The sequence below is a fragment of the Triturus cristatus genome, chromosome 12 (genome assembly GCF_964204655.1).
Source record: "Triturus cristatus chromosome 12, aTriCri1.1, whole genome shotgun sequence".
Classification (NCBI taxonomy): Eukaryota; Metazoa; Chordata; class Amphibia; order Caudata; family Salamandridae; genus Triturus; species Triturus cristatus.
Genome location: NC_140595.1, coordinates 217,957,255 through 217,976,055, shown reverse-complemented (window position 1 = coordinate 217,976,055; position 18,801 = coordinate 217,957,255). Strand labels below are relative to the sequence as shown.

At 45.3% G+C, this 18,801-nt stretch overlaps 19 non-coding genes across 19 annotated transcripts; all 19 read left to right on the top strand.

The window, feature by feature from the left end:
- Positions 1-72: 72 nt before the first annotated feature.
- On the top strand, positions 73-187 carry LOC146774504 (U5 spliceosomal RNA). The gene has a single exon (XR_014972762.1). It is a non-coding gene; the product is annotated as a U5 spliceosomal RNA (small nuclear RNA).
- An 852-nt stretch (positions 188-1,039) lies between these two features.
- Positions 1,040-1,154, top strand: LOC146774503 (U5 spliceosomal RNA). Its single transcript, XR_014973897.1, has one exon. It is a non-coding gene; the product is annotated as a U5 spliceosomal RNA (small nuclear RNA).
- Positions 1,155-2,043: 889 nt separating this feature from the next.
- Positions 2,044-2,158, top strand: LOC146774502 (U5 spliceosomal RNA). The gene has a single exon (XR_014972761.1). It is a non-coding gene; the product is annotated as a U5 spliceosomal RNA (small nuclear RNA).
- Positions 2,159-3,332: 1,174 nt separating this feature from the next.
- On the top strand, positions 3,333-3,447 carry LOC146774501 (U5 spliceosomal RNA). The gene has a single exon (XR_014974332.1). It is a non-coding gene; the product is annotated as a U5 spliceosomal RNA (small nuclear RNA).
- Positions 3,448-4,335: 888 nt separating this feature from the next.
- LOC146774500 (U5 spliceosomal RNA) lies at positions 4,336-4,450 on the top strand. Its single transcript, XR_014974079.1, has one exon. It is a non-coding gene; the product is annotated as a U5 spliceosomal RNA (small nuclear RNA).
- An 852-nt stretch (positions 4,451-5,302) lies between these two features.
- LOC146774499 (U5 spliceosomal RNA) lies at positions 5,303-5,417 on the top strand. Its single transcript, XR_014972760.1, has one exon. It is a non-coding gene; the product is annotated as a U5 spliceosomal RNA (small nuclear RNA).
- An 852-nt stretch (positions 5,418-6,269) lies between these two features.
- LOC146774498 (U5 spliceosomal RNA) lies at positions 6,270-6,384 on the top strand. Its single transcript, XR_014974195.1, has one exon. It is a non-coding gene; the product is annotated as a U5 spliceosomal RNA (small nuclear RNA).
- Positions 6,385-7,236: 852 nt separating this feature from the next.
- Positions 7,237-7,351, top strand: LOC146774497 (U5 spliceosomal RNA). The gene has a single exon (XR_014972758.1). It is a non-coding gene; the product is annotated as a U5 spliceosomal RNA (small nuclear RNA).
- Positions 7,352-8,203: 852 nt separating this feature from the next.
- Positions 8,204-8,318, top strand: LOC146774496 (U5 spliceosomal RNA). Its single transcript, XR_014974331.1, has one exon. It is a non-coding gene; the product is annotated as a U5 spliceosomal RNA (small nuclear RNA).
- Positions 8,319-9,206: 888 nt separating this feature from the next.
- Positions 9,207-9,321, top strand: LOC146774495 (U5 spliceosomal RNA). The gene has a single exon (XR_014974078.1). It is a non-coding gene; the product is annotated as a U5 spliceosomal RNA (small nuclear RNA).
- Positions 9,322-10,173: 852 nt separating this feature from the next.
- LOC146774494 (U5 spliceosomal RNA) lies at positions 10,174-10,288 on the top strand. The gene has a single exon (XR_014972757.1). It is a non-coding gene; the product is annotated as a U5 spliceosomal RNA (small nuclear RNA).
- An 852-nt stretch (positions 10,289-11,140) lies between these two features.
- Positions 11,141-11,255, top strand: LOC146774493 (U5 spliceosomal RNA). The gene has a single exon (XR_014974194.1). It is a non-coding gene; the product is annotated as a U5 spliceosomal RNA (small nuclear RNA).
- Positions 11,256-12,107: 852 nt separating this feature from the next.
- On the top strand, positions 12,108-12,222 carry LOC146774492 (U5 spliceosomal RNA). Its single transcript, XR_014972756.1, has one exon. It is a non-coding gene; the product is annotated as a U5 spliceosomal RNA (small nuclear RNA).
- An 852-nt stretch (positions 12,223-13,074) lies between these two features.
- Positions 13,075-13,189, top strand: LOC146774491 (U5 spliceosomal RNA). The gene has a single exon (XR_014973896.1). It is a non-coding gene; the product is annotated as a U5 spliceosomal RNA (small nuclear RNA).
- An 889-nt stretch (positions 13,190-14,078) lies between these two features.
- On the top strand, positions 14,079-14,193 carry LOC146774490 (U5 spliceosomal RNA). Its single transcript, XR_014972755.1, has one exon. It is a non-coding gene; the product is annotated as a U5 spliceosomal RNA (small nuclear RNA).
- An 852-nt stretch (positions 14,194-15,045) lies between these two features.
- Positions 15,046-15,160, top strand: LOC146774489 (U5 spliceosomal RNA). The gene has a single exon (XR_014972715.1). It is a non-coding gene; the product is annotated as a U5 spliceosomal RNA (small nuclear RNA).
- Positions 15,161-16,012: 852 nt separating this feature from the next.
- LOC146774488 (U5 spliceosomal RNA) lies at positions 16,013-16,127 on the top strand. The gene has a single exon (XR_014974193.1). It is a non-coding gene; the product is annotated as a U5 spliceosomal RNA (small nuclear RNA).
- An 852-nt stretch (positions 16,128-16,979) lies between these two features.
- LOC146774487 (U5 spliceosomal RNA) lies at positions 16,980-17,094 on the top strand. The gene has a single exon (XR_014972754.1). It is a non-coding gene; the product is annotated as a U5 spliceosomal RNA (small nuclear RNA).
- Positions 17,095-17,946: 852 nt separating this feature from the next.
- Positions 17,947-18,061, top strand: LOC146774486 (U5 spliceosomal RNA). Its single transcript, XR_014973895.1, has one exon. It is a non-coding gene; the product is annotated as a U5 spliceosomal RNA (small nuclear RNA).
- The last annotated feature ends 740 nt before the right edge of the window (positions 18,062-18,801 follow it).

Sequence of the window (18,801 nt, the reverse complement as noted above, 5' to 3'; positions counted from 1 at the left end):
TTCAGGTCCTCACCCTCGCAATGACAGGGTCTTTGATGTGCCGCCACTTACCCTAGAGAGCTATATTGTCACTTACTCTGGTTTCTCTTCAAAACGAAAAAATCTTTCGCCTTTTACTAAAGATTTCCGTGGAGAGGAACATTTAAGAGTTTATTCAATTTTTTTAAGCCTTGCCACAGGTGAGGCTGTTTATCATTTGTTTAAAAGAAAAGCATTAGAAGTTGGGGAATATCCAGCAATTGTCTGCTGCTTTTTTGGGGGACATGAGTTTGGTGTTTTATTCCTGAGCTCTCTGCTTGCTCATTTGCATAAACAGAGTGCAGGAGAGGTGCCTCATGGGAAAGAGCTTGTGCAGTGCATGAGATTGCTTTTCTTGACTGACTTGAAACTACACGATCGCAGGCAGTATATTTTCTTATCTCCCAAAGATCCTGCTGCCAGATCCCAGAGGTCACCCTCCTTTTTAAAGGTGGGACCAAGACTCATGCTGTGCTTTTCATAGGGCTTGCCCGTTATTTGTGCCCGTTGGAGGTGCCCTGAGAGGTCGCCAATCCTGAGTCCGCTTCCTCTCAGGTAGACTTGAAGGGGCACGTCAGACTTGTTTCACGTGTCTCCAGCCTAGACAGATATATCCTTCTATATTCAGGTTTAATGAAAGTACGTGTGAAAAAGGCACATACGGTGCATGGCTATGTGTAGAGCGTGTTGAAAGCGTAAAATGGCTAGGGGACAAAAGGCCTACAGTGCCACTTAACTAAAAGCCTGATTCACATTTCCTGTTCCCCTTCCCCAGCAGCCCCGACAACTCCTAATGAGCTGAGGTGAGTACAAAAGAAATTTGCATATTCCCAGACATACACATGTGAACAGTCCACCTTTTTGTACCTTGAGCAGAGACTTTGAAATGTTGGCCTGTTTTGCCCACCGGCCTGGTTCTCGCCCTCTTTCTTAGAGCCTGAAAATACCTTTCAGGTCCTCACCCTCGCAATGACAGGGTCTTTGATGTGCCGCCACTTACCCTAGAGAGCTATATTGTCACTTATTCTGGTTTCTCTTCAAAACGAAAAAATCTTTCGCCTTTTACTAAAGATTTCCGTGGAGAGGAACATTTAAGAGTTTATTCAATTTTTTTAAGCCTTGCCACAGGTGAGGCTGTTTATCATTTGTTTAAAAGAAAAGCATTACAAGTTGGGGAATATCCAGCAATTGTCTGCTGCTTTTTTTGGGGGACATGAGTTTGGTGTTTTATTCCTGAGCTCTCTGCTTGCTCATTTGCATAAACAGAGTGCAGGAGAGGTGCCTCATGGGAAAGAGCTTGTGCAGTGCATGAGATTGCTTTTCTTGACTGACTTGAAACTTCACGATCGCAGGCAGTATATTTTCTTATCTCCCAAAGATCCTGCTGCCAGATCCCAGAGGTCACCCTCCTTTTTAAAGGTGGGACCAAGACTCATGCTGTGCTTTTCATAGGGCTTGCCCGTTATTTGTGCCCGTTAGAGGTGCCCTGAGAGGTCGCCAATCCTGAGTCAGCTTCCTCTCAGGTAGACTTGAAGGGGCACGTCAGACTTGTTTCACGTGTCTCCAGCCTAGACAGATATATCCTTCTATATTCAGGTTTAATGAAAGTACGTGTGAAAAAGGCACATACGGTGCATGGCTATGTGTAGAGCACAGTGGTGGCTCTGAGCATATCGATTGGAGGGATGGTGTTGAAAGCGTAAAATGGCTAGGGGACAAAAGGCCTACAGTGCCACTTAACTAAAAGCCTGATTCACATTTCCTGTTCCCCTTCCCCAGCAGCCCCGACAACTCCTAATGAGCTGAGGTGAGTACAAAAGAAATTTGCATATTCCCACACATACACATGTGAACAGTCCACCTTTTTGTACCTTGAGCAGAGACTTTGAAATGTTGGCCTGTTTTGCCCACCGGCCTGGTTCTCGCCCTCTTTCTTAGAGCCTGAAAATACCTTTCAGGTCCTCACCCTCGCAATGACAGGGTCTTTGATGTGCCGCCACTTACCCTAGAGAGCTATATTGTCACTTACTCTGGTTTCTCTTCAAAACGAAAAAATCTTTCGCCTTTTACTAAAGATTTCCGTGGAGAGGAACATTTAAGAGTTTATTCAATTTTTTTAAGCCTTGCCACAGGTGAGGCTGTTTATCATTTGTTTAAAAGAAAAGCATTAGAAGTTGGGGAATATCCAGCAATTGTCTGCTGCTTTTTTGGGGGACATGAGTTTGGTGTTTTATTCCTGAGCTCTCTGCTTGCTCATTTGCATAAACAGAGTGCAGGAGAGGTGCCTCATGGGAAAGAGCTTGTGCAGTGCATGAGATTGCTTTTCTTGACTGACTTGAAACTAGGGGTGGGCGGAATTTGCGTAATTGCGTTACGCAAATCTCCGCGAAACGGTAAAAAATCTCCGCGAACACGCAGAAATTCCGCGAACACGCGGAACTGCTTGTTCGCGATGCTTTTTTCCTGTTCGCAATTGATGTTTGCGTGCTCGAGGAGAAATATCTCGCGAACATGCATTTTGAGAACGCGAACAAGCAAAAATTTCGCGAAATCGCGGAAAGCAGGCTTCTGAGCAATTTCGCGTTCTCCGCGGAACGCGAAATTACGCAAATTCCGCAAATTCCGCGAGCGGAACGGAATTTGCCGCCCAGGCCTACTTGAAACTACACGATCGCAGGCAGTATATTTTCTTATCTCCCAAAGATCCTGCTGCCAGATCCCAGAGGTCACCCTCCTTTTTAAAGGTGGGACCAAGACTCATGCTGTGCTTTTCATAGGGCTTGCCCGTTATTTGTGCCCGTTAGAGGTGCCCTGAGAGGTCGCCAATCCTGAGTCAGCTTCCTCTCAGGTAGACTTGAAGGGGCACGTCAGACTTGTTTCACGTGTCTCCAGCCTAGACAGATATATCCTTCTATATTCAGGTTTAATGAAAGTACGTGTGAAAAAGGCACATACGGTGCATGGCTATGTGTAGAGCGTGTTGAAAGCGTAAAATGGCTAGGGGACAAAAGGCCTACAGTGCCACTTAACTAAAAGCCTGATTCACATTTCCTGTTCCCCTTCCCCAGCAGCCCCGACAACTCCTAATGAGCTGAGGTGAGTACAAAAGAAATTTGCATATTCCCAGACATACACATGTGAACAGTCCACCTTTTTGTACCTTGAGCAGAGACTTTGAAATGTTGGCCTGTTTTGCCCACCGGCCTGGTTCTCGCCCTCTTTCTTAGAGCCTGAAAATACCTTTCAGGCCCTCACCCTCGCAATGACAGGGTCTTTGATGTGGCGCCACTTACCCTAGAGAGCTATATTGTCACTTACTCTGGTTTCTCTTCAAAACGAAAATATCTTTCGCCTTTTACTAAAGATTTCCGTGGAGAGGAACATTTAAGAGTTTATTCAATTTTTTTAAGCCTTGACACAGGTGAGGCTGTTTATCATTTGTTTAAAAGAAAAGCATTAGAAGTTGGGGAATATCCAGCAATTGTCTGCTGCTTTTTTGGGGGACATGAGTTTGGTGTTTTATTCCTGAGCTCTCTGCTTGCTCATTTGCATAAACAGAGTGCAGGAGAGGTGCCTCATGGGAAAGAGCTTGTGCAGTGCATGAGATTGCTTTTCTTGACTGACTTGAAACTACACGATCGCAGGCAGTATATTTTCTTATCTCCCAAAGATCCTGCTGCCAGATCCCAGAGGTCACCCTCCTTTTTAAAGGTGGGACCAAGACTCATGCTGTGCTTTTCATAGGGCTTGCCCGTTATTTGTGCCCGTTAGAGGTGCCCTGAGAGGTCGCCAATCCTGAGTCCGCTTCCTCTCAGGTAGACTTGAAGGGGCACGTCAGACTTGTTTCACGTGTCTCCAGCCTAGACAGATATATCCTTCTATATTCAGGTTTAATGAAAGTACGTGTGAAAAAGGCACATACGGTGCATGGCTATGTGTAGAGCACAGTGGTGGCTCTGAGCATATCGATTGGAGGGATGGTGTTGAAAGCGTAAAATGGCTAGGGGACAAAAGGCCTACAGTGCCACTTAACTAAAAGCCTGATTCACATTTCCTGTTCCCCTTCCCCAGCAGCCCCGACAACTCCTAATGAGCTGAGGTGAGTACAAAAGAAATTTGCATATTCCCAGACATACACATGTGAACAGTCCACCTTTTTGTACCTTAAGCAGAGACTTTGAAATGTTGGCCTGTTTTGCCGACCGGCCTGGTTCTCGCCCTCTTTCTTAGAGCCTGAAAATACCTTTCAGGTCCTCACCCTCGCAATGACAGGGTCTTTGATGTGCCGCCACTTACCCTAGAGAGCTATATTGTCACTTACTCTGGTTTCTCTTCAAAACGAAAAAATCTTTCGCCTTTTACTAAAGATTTCCGTGGAGAGGAACATTTAAGAGTTTATTCAATTTTTTTAATCCTTGCCACAGGTGAGGCTGTTTATCATTTGTTTAAAAGAAATGCATTAGAAGTTGGGGAATATCCAGCAATTGTCTGCTGCTTTTTTGGGGGACATGAGTTTGGTGTTTTATTCCTGAGCTCTCTGCTTGCTCATTTGCATAAACAGAGTGCAGGAGAGGTGCCTCATGGGAAAGAGCTTGTGCAGTGCATGAGATTGCTTTTCTTGACTGACTTGAAACTACACGATCGCAGGCAGTATATTTTCTTATCTCCCAAAGATCCTGCTGCCAGATCCCAGAGGTCACCCTCCTTTTTAAAGGTGGGACCAAGACTCATGCTGTGCTTTTCATAGGGCTTGCCCGTTATTTGTGCCGGTTAGAGGTGCCCTGAGAGGTCGCCAATCCTGAGGCAGCTTCCTCTCAGGTAGACTTGAAGGGGCACGTCAGACTTGTTTCACGTGTCTCCAGCCTAGACAGATATATCCTTCTATATTCAGGTTTAATGAAAGTACGTGTGAAAAAGGCACATACGGTGCATGGCTATGTGTAGAGCGTGTTGAAAGCGTAAAATGGCTAGGGGACAAAAGGCCTACAGTGCCACTTAACTAAAAGCCTGATTCACATTTCCTGTTCCCCTTCCCCAGCAGCCCCGACAACTCCTAATGAGCTGAGGTGAGTACAAAAGAAATTTGCATATTCCCAGACATACACATGTGAACAGTCCACCTTTTTGTACCTTGAGCAGAGACTTTGAAATGTTGGCCTGTTTTGCCCACCGGCCTGGTTCTCGCCCTCTTTCTTAGAGCCTGAAAATACCTTTCAGGTCCTCACCCTCGCAATGACAGGGTCTTTGATGTGCCGCCACTTACCCTAGAGAGCTATATTGTCACTTACTCTGGTTTCTCTTCAAAACGAAAAAATCTTTCGCCTTTTACTAAAGATTTCCGTGGAGAGGAACATTTAAGAGTTTATTCAATTTTTTTAAGCCTTGCCACAGGTGAGGCTGTTTATCATTTGTTTAAAAGAAAAGCATTACAAGTTGGGGAATATCCAGCAATTGTCTGCTGCTTTTTTGGGGGACATGAGTTTGGTGTTTTATTCCTGAGCTCTCTGCTTGCTCATTTGCATAAACAGAGTGCAGGAGAGGTGCCTCATGGGAAAGAGCTTGTGCAGTGCATGAGATTGCTTTTCTTGACTGACTTGAAACTTCACGATCGCAGGCAGTATATTTTCTTATCTCCCAAAGATCCTGCTGCCAGATCCCAGAGGTCAACCTCCTTTTTAAAGGTGGGACCAAGACTCATGCTGTGCTTTTCATAGGGCTTGCCCGTTATTTGTGCCCGTTAGAGGTGCCCTGAGAGGTCGCCAATCCTGAGTCAGCTTCCTCTCAGGTAAACTTGAAGGGGCACGTCAGACTTGTTTCACGTGTCTCCAGCCTAGACAGATATATCCTTCTATATTCAGGTTTAATGAAAGTACGTGTGAAAAAGGCACATACGGTGCATGGCTATGTGTAGAGCGTGTTGAAAGCGTAAAATGGCTAGGGGACAAAAGGCCTACAGTGCCACTTAACTAAAAGCCTGATTCACATTTCCTGTTCCCCTTCCCCAGCAGCCCCGACAACTCCTAATGAGCTGAGGTGAGTACAAAAGAAATTTGCATATTCCCAGACATACACATGTGAACAGTCCACCTTTTTGTACCTTGAGCAGAGACTTTGAAATGTTGGCCTGTTTTGCCCACCGGCCTGGTTCTCGCCCTCTTTCTTAGAGCCTGAAAATACCTTTCAGGTCCTCACCCTCGCAATGACAGGGTCTTTGATGTGGCGCCACTTACCCTAGAGAGCTATATTGTCACTTACTCTGGTTTCTCTTCAAAACGAAAATATCTTTCGCCTTTTACTAAAGATTTCCGTGGAGAGGAACATTTAAGAGTTTATTCAATTTTTTTAAGCCTTGCCACAGGTGAGGCTGTTTATCATTTGTTTAAAAGAAAAGCATTAGAAGTTGGGGAATATCCAGCAATTGTCTGCTGCTTTTTTGGGGGACATGAGTTTGGTGTTTTATTACTGAGCTCTCTGCTTGCTCATTTGCATAAACAGAGTGCAGGAGAGGTGCCTCATGGGAAAGAGCTTGTGCAGTGCATGAGATTGCTTTTCTTGACTGACTTGAAACTACACGATCGCAGGCAGTATATTTTCTTATCTCCCAAAGATCCTGCTGCCAGATCCCAGAGGTCACCCTCCTTTTTAAAGGTGGGACCAAGACTCATGCTGTGCTTTTCATAGGGCTTGCCCGTTATTTGTGCCCGTTGGAGGTGCCCTGAGAGGTCGCCAATCCTGAGTCCGCTTCCTCTCAGGTAGACTTGAAGGGGCACGTCAGACTTGTTTCACGTGTCTCCAGCCTAGACAGATATATCCTTCTATATTCAGGTTTAATGAAAGTACGTGTGAAAAAGGCACATACGGTGCATGGCTATGTGTAGAGCGTGTTGAAAGCGTAAAATGGCTAGGGGACAAAAGGCCTACAGTGCCACTTAACTAAAAGCCTGATTCACATTTCCTGTTCCCCTTCCCCAGCAGCCCCGACAACTCCTAATGAGCTGAGGTGAGTACAAAAGAAATTTGCATATTCCCAGACATACACATGTGAACAGTCCACCTTTTTGTACCTTGAGCAGAGACTTTGAAATGTTGGCCTGTTTTGCCCACCGGCCTGGTTCTCGCCCTCTTTCTTAGAGCCTGAAAATACCTTTCAGGTCCTCACCCTCGCAATGACAGGGTCTTTGATGTGCCGCCACTTACCCTAGAGAGCTATATTGTCACTTACTCTGGTTTCTCTTCAAAACGAAAAAATCTTTCGCCTTTTACTAAAGATTTCCGTGGAGAGGAACATTTAAGAGTTTATTCAATTTTTTTAAGCCTTGCCACAGGTGAGGCTGTTTATCATTTGTTTAAAAGAAAAGCATTAGAAGTTGGGGAATATCCAGCAATTGTCTGCTGCTTTTTTGGGGGACATGAGTTTGGTGTTTTATTCCTGAGCTCTCTGCTTGCTCATTTGCATAAACAGAGTGCAGGAGAGGTGCCTCATGGGAAAGAGCTTGTGCAGTGCATGAGATTGCTTTTCTTGACTGACTTGAAACTACACGATCGCAGGCAGTATATTTTCTTATCTCCCAAAGATCCTGCTGCCAGATCCCAGAGGTCACCCTCCTTTTTAAAGGTGGGACCAAGACTCATGCTGTGCTTTTCATAGGGCTTGCCCGTTATTTGTGCCCGTTGGAGGTGCCCTGAGAGGTCGCCAATCCTGAGTCCGCTTCCTCTCAGGTAGACTTGAAGGGGCACGTCAGACTTGTTTCACGTGTCTCCAGCCTAGACAGATATATCCTTCTATATTCAGGTTTAATGAAAGTACGTGTGAAAAAGGCACATACGGTGCATGGCTATGTGTAGAGCGTGTTGAAAGCGTAAAATGGCTAGGGGACAAAAGGCCTACAGTGCCACTTAACTAAAAGCCTGATTCACATTTCCTGTTCCCCTTCCCCAGCAGCCCCGACAACTCCTAATGAGCTGAGGTGAGTACAAAAGAAATTTGCATATTCCCAGACATACACATGTGAACAGTCCACCTTTTTGTACCTTGAGCAGAGACTTTGAAATGTTGGCCTGTTTTGCCCACCGGCCTGGTTCTCGCCCTCTTTCTTAGAGCCTGAAAATACCTTTCAGGTCCTCACCCTCGCAATGACAGGGTCTTTGATGTGGCGCCACTTACCCTAGAGAGCTATATTGTCACTTACTCTGGTTTCTCTTCAAAACGAAAATATCTTTCGCCTTTTACTAAAGATTTCCGTGGAGAGGAACATTTAAGAGTTTATTCAATTTTTTTAAGCCTTGACACAGGTGAGGCTGTTTATCATTTGTTTAAAAGAAAAGCATTAGAAGTTGGGGAATATCCAGCAACTGTCTGCTGCTTTTTTGGGGGACATGAGTTTGGTGTTTTATTCCTGAGCTCTCTGCTTGCTCATTTGCATAAACAGAGTGCAGGAGAGGTGCCTCATGGGAAAGAGCTTGTGCAGTGCATGAGATTGCTTTTCTTGACTGACTTGAAACTACACGATCGCAGGCAGTATATTTTCTTATCTCCCAAAGATCCTGCTGCCAGATCCCAGAGGTCACCCTCCTTTTTAAAGGTGGGACCAAGACTCATGCTGTGCTTTTCATAGGGCTTGCCCGTTATTTGTGCCCGTTGGAGGTGCCCTGAGAGGTCGCCAATCCTGAGTCCGCTTCCTCTCAGGTAGACTTGAAGGGGCACGTCAGACTTGTTTCACGTGTCTCCAGCCTAGACAGATATATCCTTCTATATTCAGGTTTAATGAAAGTACGTGTGAAAAAGGCACATACGGTGCATGGCTATGTGTAGAGCACAGTGGTGGCTCTGAGCATATCGATTGGAGGGATGGTGTTGAAAGCGTAAAATGGCTAGGGGACAAAAGGCCTACAGTGCCACTTAACTAAAAGCCTGATTCACATTTCCTGTTCCCCTTCCCCAGCAGCCCCGACAACTCCTAATGAGCTGAGGTGAGTACAAAAGAAATTTGCATATTCCCAGACATACACATGTGAACAGTCCACCTTTTTGTACCTTGAGCAGAGACTTTGAAATGTTGGCCTGTTTTGCCGACCGGCCTGGTTCTCGCCCTCTTTCTTAGAGCCTGAAAATACCTTTCAGGTCCTCACCCTCGCAATGACAGGGTCTTTGATGTGCCGCCACTTACCCTAGAGAGCTATATTGTCACTTACTCTGGTTTCTCTTCAAAACGAAAAAATCTTTCGCCTTTTACTAAAGATTTCCGTGGAGAGGAACATTTAAGAGTTTATTCAATTTTTTTAATCCTTGCCACAGGTGAGGCTGTTTATCATTTGTTTAAAAGAAATGCATTAGAAGTTGGGGAATATCCAGCAATTGTCTGCTGCTTTTTTGGGGGACATGAGTTTGGTGTTTTATTCCTGAGCTCTCTGCTTGCTCATTTGCATAAACAGAGTGCAGGAGAGGTGCCTCATGGGAAAGAGCTTGTGCAGTGCATGAGATTGCTTTTCTTGACTGACTTGAAACTACACGATCGCAGGCAGTATATTTTCTTATCTCCCAAAGATCCTGCTGCCAGATCCCAGAGGTCACCCTCCTTTTTAAAGGTGGGACCAAGACTCATGCTGTGCTTTTCATAGGGCTTGCCCGTTATTTGTGCCGGTTAGAGGTGCCCTGAGAGGTCGCCAATCCTGAGTCAGCTTCCTCTCAGGTAGACTTGAAGGGGCACGTCAGACTTGTTTCACGTGTCTCCAGCCTAGACAGATATATCCTTCTATATTCAGGTTTAATGAAAGTACGTGTGAAAAAGGCACATACGGTGCATGGCTATGTGTAGAGCGTGTTGAAAGCGTAAAATGGCTAGGGGACAAAAGGCCTACAGTGCCACTTAACTAAAAGCCTGATTCACATTTCCTGTTCCCCTTCCCCAGCAGCCCCGACAACTCCTAATGAGCTGAGGTGAGTACAAAAGAAATTTGCATATTCCCAGACATACACATGTGAACAGTCCACCTTTTTGTACCTTGAGCAGAGACTTTGAAATGTTGGCCTGTTTTGCCCACCGGCCTGGTTCTCGCCCTCTTTCTTAGAGCCTGAAAATACCTTTCAGGTCCTCACCCTCGCAATGACAGGGTCTTTGATGTGCCGCCACTTACCCTAGAGAGCTATATTGTCACTTACTCTGGTTTCTCTTCAAAACGAAAAAATCTTTCGCCTTTTACTAAAGATTTCCGTGGAGAGGAACATTTAAGAGTTTATTCAATTTTTTTAAGCCTTGCCACAGGTGAGGCTGTTTATCATTTGTTTAAAAGAAAAGCATTACAAGTTGGGGAATATCCAGCAATTGTCTGCTGCTTTTTTGGGGGACATGAGTTTGGTGTTTTATTCCTGAGCTCTCTGCTTGCTCATTTGCATAAACAGAGTGCAGGAGAGGTGCCTCATGGGAAAGAGCTTGTGCAGTGCATGAGATTGCTTTTCTTGACTGACTTGAAACTTCACGATCGCAGGCAGTATATTTTCTTATCTCCCAAAGATCCTGCTGCCAGATCCCAGAGGTCAACCTCCTTTTTAAAGGTGGGACCAAGACTCATGCTGTGCTTTTCATAGGGCTTGCCCGTTATTTGTGCCCGTTAGAGGTGCCCTGAGAGGTCGCCAATCCTGAGTCAGCTTCCTCTCAGGTAAACTTGAAGGGGCACGTCAGACTTGTTTCACGTGTCTCCAGCCTAGACAGATATATCCTTCTATATTCAGGTTTAATGAAAGTACGTGTGAAAAAGGCACATACGGTGCATGGCTATGTGTAGAGCGTGTTGAAAGCGTAAAATGGCTAGGGGACAAAAGGCCTACAGTGCCACTTAACTAAAAGCCTGATTCACATTTCCTGTTCCCCTTCCCCAGCAGCCCCGACAACTCCTAATGAGCTGAGGTGAGTACAAAAGAAATTTGCATATTCCCAGACATACACATGTGAACAGTCCACCTTTTTGTACCTTGAGCAGAGACTTTGAAATGTTGGCCTGTTTTGCCCACCGGCCTGGTTCTCGCCCTCTTTCTTAGAGCCTGAAAATACCTTTCAGGTCCTCACCCTCGCAATGACTGGGTCTTTGATGTGGCGCCACTTACCCTAGAGAGCTATATTGTCACTTACTCTGGTTTCTCTTCAAAACGAAAATATCTTTCGCCTTTTACTAAAGATTTCCGTGGAGAGGAACATTTAAGAGTTTATTCAATTTTTTTAAGCCTTGCCACAGGTGAGGCTGTTTATCATTTGTTTAAAAGAAAAGCATTAGAAGTTGGGGAATATCCAGCAATTGTCTGCTGCTTTTTTGGGGGACATGAGTTTGGTGTTTTATTACTGAGCTCTCTGCTTGCTCATTTGCATAAACAGAGTGCAGGAGAGGTGCCTCATGGGAAAGAGCTTGTGCAGTGCATGAGATTGCTTTTCTTGACTGACTTGAAACTACACGATCGCAGGCAGTATATTTTCTTATCTCCCAAAGATCCTGCTGCCAGATCCCAGAGGTCACCCTCCTTTTTAAAGGTGGGACCAAGACTCATGCTGTGCTTTTCATAGGGCTTGCCCGTTATTTGTGCCCGTTGGAGGTGCCCTGAGAGGTCGCCAATCCTGAGTCCGCTTCCTCTCAGGTAGACTTGAAGGGGCACGTCAGACTTGTTTCACGTGTCTCCAGCCTAGACAGATATATCCTTCTATATTCAGGTTTAATGAAAGTACGTGTGAAAAAGGCACATACGGTGCATGGCTATGTGTAGAGCGTGTTGAAAGCGTAAAATGGCTAGGGGACAAAAGGCCTACAGTGCCACTTAACTAAAAGCCTGATTCACATTTCCTGTTCCCCTTCCCCAGCAGCCCCGACAACTCCTAATGAGCTGAGGTGAGTACAAAAGAAATTTGCATATTCCCAGACATACACATGTGAACAGTCCACCTTTTTGTACCTTGAGCAGAGACTTTGAAATGTTGGCCTGTTTTGCCCACCGGCCTGGTTCTCGCCCTCTTTCTTAGAGCCTGAAAATACCTTTCAGGTCCTCACCCTCGCAATGACAGGGTCTTTGATGTGCCGCCACTTACCCTAGAGAGCTATATTGTCACTTACTCTGGTTTCTCTTCAAAACGAAAAAATCTTTCGCCTTTTACTAAAGATTTCCGTGGAGAGGAACATTTAAGAGTTTATTCAATTTTTTTAAGCCTTGCCACAGGTGAGGCTGTTTATCATTTGTTTAAAAGAAAAGCATTAGAAGTTGGGGAATATCCAGCAATTGTCTGCTGCTTTTTTGGGGGACATGAGTTTGGTGTTTTATTCCTGAGCTCTCTGCTTGCTCATTTGCATAAACAGAGTGCAGGAGAGGTGCCTCATGGGAAAGAGCTTGTGCAGTGCATGAGATTGCTTTTCTTGACTGACTTGAAACTACACGATCGCAGGCAGTATATTTTCTTATCTCCCAAAGATCCTGCTGCCAGATCCCAGAGGTCACCCTCCTTTTTAAAGGTGGGACCAAGACTCATGCTGTGCTTTTCATAGGGCTTGCCCGTTATTTGTGCCCGTTGGAGGTGCCCTGAGAGGTCGCCAATCCTGAGTCCGCTTCCTCTCAGGTAGACTTGAAGGGGCACGTCAGACTTGTTTCACGTGTCTCCAGCCTAGACAGATATATCCTTCTATATTCAGGTTTAATGAAAGTACGTGTGAAAAAGGCACATACGGTGCATGGCTATGTGTAGAGCGTGTTGAAAGCGTAAAATGGCTAGGGGACAAAAGGCCTACAGTGCCACTTAACTAAAAGCCTGATTCACATTTCCTGTTCCCCTTCCCCAGCAGCCCCGACAACTCCTAATGAGCTGAGGTGAGTACAAAAGAAATTTGCATATTCCCAGACATACACATGTGAACAGTCCACCTTTTTGTACCTTGAGCAGAGACTTTGAAATGTTGGCCTGTTTTGCCCACCGGCCTGGTTCTCGCCCTCTTTCTTAGAGCCTGAAAATACCTTTCAGGTCCTCACCCTCGCAATGACAGGGTCTTTGATGTGCCGCCACTTACCCTAGAGAGCTATATTGTCACTTATTCTGGTTTCTCTTCAAAACGAAAAAATCTTTCGCCTTTTACTAAAGATTTCCGTGGAGAGGAACATTTAAGAGTTTATTCAATTTTTTTAAGCCTTGCCACAGGTGAGGCTGTTTATCATTTGTTTAAAAGAAAAGCATTACAAGTTGGGGAATATCCAGCAATTGTCTGCTGCTTTTTTTGGGGGACATGAGTTTGGTGTTTTATTCCTGAGCTCTCTGCTTGCTCATTTGCATAAACAGAGTGCAGGAGAGGTGCCTCATGGGAAAGAGCTTGTGCAGTGCATGAGATTGCTTTTCTTGACTGACTTGAAACTTCACGATCGCAGGCAGTATATTTTCTTATCTCCCAAAGATCCTGCTGCCAGATCCCAGAGGTCACCCTCCTTTTTAAAGGTGGGACCAAGACTCATGCTGTGCTTTTCATAGGGCTTGCCCGTTATTTGTGCCCGTTAGAGGTGCCCTGAGAGGTCGCCAATCCTGAGTCAGCTTCCTCTCAGGTAGACTTGAAGGGGCACGTCAGACTTGTTTCACGTGTCTCCAGCCTAGACAGATATATCCTTCTATATTCAGGTTTAATGAAAGTACGTGTGAAAAAGGCACATACGGTGCATGGCTATGTGTAGAGCACAGTGGTGGCTCTGAGCATATCGATTGGAGGGATGGTGTTGAAAGCGTAAAATGGCTAGGGGACAAAAGGCCTACAGTGCCACTTAACTAAAAGCCTGATTCACATTTCCTGTTCCCCTTCCCCAGCAGCCCCGACAACTCCTAATGAGCTGAGGTGAGTACAAAAGAAATTTGCATATTCCCACACATACACATGTGAACAGTCCACCTTTTTGTACCTTGAGCAGAGACTTTGAAATGTTGGCCTGTTTTGCCCACCGGCCTGGTTCTCGCCCTCTTTCTTAGAGCCTGAAAATACCTTTCAGGTCCTCACCCTCGCAATGACAGGGTCTTTGATGTGCCGCCACTTACCCTAGAGAGCTATATTGTCACTTACTCTGGTTTCTCTTCAAAACGAAAAAATCTTTCGCCTTTTACTAAAGATTTCCGTGGAGAGGAACATTTAAGAGTTTATTCAATTTTTTTAAGCCTTGCCACAGGTGAGGCTGTTTATCATTTGTTTAAAAGAAAAGCATTAGAAGTTGGGGAATATCCAGCAATTGTCTGCTGCTTTTTTGGGGGACATGAGTTTGGTGTTTTATTCCTGAGCTCTCTGCTTGCTCATTTGCATAAACAGAGTGCAGGAGAGGTGCCTCATGGGAAAGAGCTTGTGCAGTGCATGAGATTGCTTTTCTTGACTGACTTGAAACTACACGATCGCAGGCAGTATATTTTCTTATCTCCCAAAGATCCTGCTGCCAGATCCCAGAGGTCACCCTCCTTTTTAAAGGTGGGACCAAGACTCATGCTGTGCTTTTCATAGGGCTTGCCCGTTATTTGTGCCGGTTAGAGGTGCCCTGAGAGGTCGCCAATCCTGAGTCAGCTTCCTCTCAGGTAGACTTGAAGGGGCACGTCAGACTTGTTTCACGTGTCTCCAGCCTAGACAGATATATCCTTCTATATTCAGGTTTAATGAAAGTACGTGTGAAAAAGGCACATACGGTGCATGGCTATGTGTAGAGCGTGTTGAAAGCGTAAAATGGCTAGGGGACAAAAGGCCTACAGTGCCACTTAACTAAAAGCCTGATTCACATTTCCTGTTCCCCTTCCCCAGCAGCCCCGACAACTCCTAATGAGCTGAGGTGAGTACAAAAGAAATTTGCATATTCCCAGACATACACATGTGAACAGTCCACCTTTTTGTACCTTGAGCAGAGACTTTGAAATGTTGGCCTGTTTTGCCCACCGGCCTGGTTCTCGCCCTCTTTCTTAGAGCCTGAAAATACCTTTCAGGTCCTCACCCTCGCAATGACAGGGTCTTTGATGTGCCGCCACTTACCCTAGAGAGCTATATTGTCACTTACTCTGGTTTCTCTTCAAAACGAAAAAATCTTTCGCCTTTTACTAAAGATTTCCGTGGAGAGGAACATTTAAGAGTTTATTCAATTTTTTTAAGCCTTGCCACATGTGAGGCTGTTTATCATTTGTTTAAAAGAAAAGCATTACAAGTTGGGGAATATCCAGCAATTGTCTGCTGCTTTTTTGGGGGACATGAGTTTGGTGTTTTATTCCTGAGCTCTCTGCTTGCTCATTTGCATAAACAGAGTGCAGGAGAGGTGCCTCATGGGAAAGAGCTTGTGCAGTGCATGAGATTGCTTTTCTTGACTGACTTGAAACTTCACGATCGCAGGCAGTATATTTTCTTATCTCCCAAAGATCCTGCTGCCAGATCCCAGAGGTCAACCTCCTTTTTAAAGGTGGGACCAAGACTCATGCTGTGCTTTTCATAGGGCTTGCCCGTTATTTGTGCCCGTTAGAGGTGCCCTGAGAGGTCGCCAATCCTGAGTCAGCTTCCTCTCAGGTAAACTTGAAGGGGCACGTCAGACTTGTTTCACGTGTCTCCAGCCTAGACAGATATATCCTTCTATATTCAGGTTTAATGAAAGTACGTGTGAAAAAGGCACATACGGTGCATGGCTATGTGTAGAGCGTGTTGAAAGCGTAAAATGGCTAGGGGACAAAAGGCCTACAGTGCCACTTAACTAAAAGCCTGATTCACATTTCCTGTTCCCCTTCCCCAGCAGCCCCGACAACTCCTAATGAGCTGAGGTGAGTACAAAAGAAATTTGCATATTCCCAGACATACACATGTGAACAGTCCACCTTTTTGTACCTTGAGCAGAGACTTTGAAATGTTGGCCTGTTTTGCCCACCGGCCTGGTTCTCGCCCTCTTTCTTAGAGCCTGAAAATACCTTTCAGGTCCTCACCCTCGCAATGACAGGGTCTTTGATGTGGCGCCACTTACCCTAGAGAGCTATATTGTCACTTACTCTGGTTTCTCTTCAAAACGAAAATATCTTTCGCCTTTTACTAAAGATTTCCGTGGAGAGGAACATTTAAGAGTTTATTCAATTTTTTTAAGCCTTGCCACAGGTGAGGCTGTTTATCATTTGTTTAAAAGAAAAGCATTAGAAGTTGGGGAATATCCAGCAATTGTCTGCTGCTTTTTTGGGGGACACGAGTTTGGTGTTTTATTACTGAGCTCTCTGCTTGCTCATTTGCATAAACAGAGTGCAGGAGAGGTGCCTCATGGGAAAGAGCTTGTGCAGTGCATGAGATTGCTTTTCTTGACTGACTTGAAACTACACGATCGCAGGCAGTATATTTTCTTATCTCCCAAAGATCCTGCTGCCAGATCCCAGAGGTCACCCTCCTTTTTAAAGGTGGGACCAAGACTCATGCTGTGCTTTTCATAGGGCTTGCCCGTTATTTGTGCCCGTTGGAGGTGCCCTGAGAGGTCGCCAATCCTGAGTCCGCTTCCTCTCAGGTAGACTTGAAGGGGCACGTCAGACTTGTTTCACGTGTCTCCAGCCTAGACAGATATATCCTTCTATATTCAGGTTTAATGAAAGTACGTGTGAAAAAGGCACATACGGTGCATGGCTATGTGTAGAGCGTGTTGAAAGCGTAAAATGGCTAGGGGACAAAAGGCCTACAGTGCCACTTAACTAAAAGCCTGATTCACATTTCCTGTTCCCCTTCCCCAGCAGCCCCGACAACTCCTAATGAGCTGAGGTGAGTACAAAAGAAATTTGCATATTCCCAGACATACACATGTGAACAGTCCACCTTTTTGTACCTTGAGCAGAGACTTTGAAATGTTGGCCTGTTTTGCCCACCGGCCTGGTTCTCGCCCTCTTTCTTAGAGCCTGAAAATACCTTTCAGGTCCTCACCCTCGCAATGACAGGGTCTTTGATGTGCCGCCACTTACCCTAGAGAGCTATATTGTCACTTACTCTGGTTTCTCTTCAAAACGAAAAAATCTTTCGCCTTTTACTAAAGATTTCCGTGGAGAGGAACATTTAAGAGTTTATTCAATTTTTTTAAGCCTTGCCACAGGTGAGGCTGTTTATCATTTGTTTAAAAGAAAAGCATTAGAAGTTGGGGAATATCCAGCAATTGTCTGCTGCTTTTTTGGGGGACATGAGTTTGGTGTTTTATTCCTGAGCTCTCTGCTTGCTCATTTGCATAAACAGAGTGCAGGAGAGGTGCCTCATGGGAAAGAGCTTGTGCAGTGCATGAGATTGCTTTTCTTGACTGACTTGAAACTACACGATCGCAGGCAGTATATTTTCTTATCTCCCAAAGATCCTGCTGCCAGATCCCAGAGGTCACCCTCCTTTTTAAAGGTGGGACCAAGACTCATGCTGTGCTTTTCATAGGGCTTGCCCGTTATTTGTGCCCGTTGGAGGTGCCCTGAGAGGTCGCCAATCCTGAGTCCGCTTCCTCTCAGGTAGACTTGAAGGGGCACGTCAGACTTGTTTCACGTGTCTCCAGCCTAGACAGATATATCCTTCTATATTCAGGTTTAATGAAAGTACGTGTGAAAAAGGCACATACGGTGCATGGCTATGTGTAGAGCGTGTTGAAAGCGTAAAATGGCTAGGGGACAAAAGGCCTACAGTGCCACTTAACTAAAAGCCTGATTCACATTTCCTGTTCCCCTTCCCCAGCAGCCCCGACAACTCCTAATGAGCTGAGGTGAGTACAAAAGAAATTTGCATATTCCCAGACATACACATGTGAACAGTCCACCTTTTTGTACCTTGAGCAGAGACTTTGAAATGTTGGCCTGTTTTGCCCACCGGCCTGGTTCTCGCCCTCTTTCTTAGAGCCTGAAAATACCTTTCAGGTCCTCACCCTCGCAATGACAGGGTCTTTGATGTGCCGCCACTTACCCTAGAGAGCTATATTGTCACTTATTCTGGTTTCTCTTCAAAACGAAAAAATCTTTCGCCTTTTACTAAAGATTTCCGTGGAGAGGAACATTTAAGAGTTTATTCAATTTTTTTAAGCCTTGCCACAGGTGAGGCTGTTTATCATTTGTTTAAAAGAAAAGCATTACAAGTTGGGGAATATCCAGCAATTGTCTGCTGCTTTTTTTGGGGGACATGAGTTTGGTGTTTTATTCCTGAGCTCTCTGCTTGCTCATTTGCATAAACAGAGTGCAGGAGAGGTGCCTCATGGGAAAGAGCTTGTGCAGTGCATGAGATTGCTTTTCTTGACTGACTTGAAACTTCACGATCGCAGGCAGTATATTTTCTTATCTCCCAAAGATCCTGCTGCCAGATCCCAGAGGTCACCCTCCTTTTTAAAGGTGGGACCAAGACTCATGCTGTGCTTTTCATAGGGCTTGCCCGTTATTTGTGCCCGTTAGAGGTGCCCTGAGAGGTCGCCAATCCTGAGTCAGCTTCCTCTCAGGTAGACTTGAAGGGGCACGTCAGACTTGTTTCACGTGTCTCCAGCCTAGACAGATATATCCTTCTATATTCAGGTTTAATGAAAGTACGTGTGAAAAAGGCACATACGGTGCATGGCTATGTGTAGAGCACAGTGGTGGCTCTGAGCATATCGATTGGAGGGATGGTGTTGAAAGCGTAAAATGGCTAGGGGACAAAAGGCCTACAGTGCCACTTAACTAAAAGCCTGATTCACATTTCCTGTTCCCCTTCCCCAGCAGCCCCGACAACTCCTAATGAGCTGAGGTGAGTACAAAAGAAATTTGCATATTCCCACACATACACATGTGAACAGTCCACCTTTTTGTACCTTGA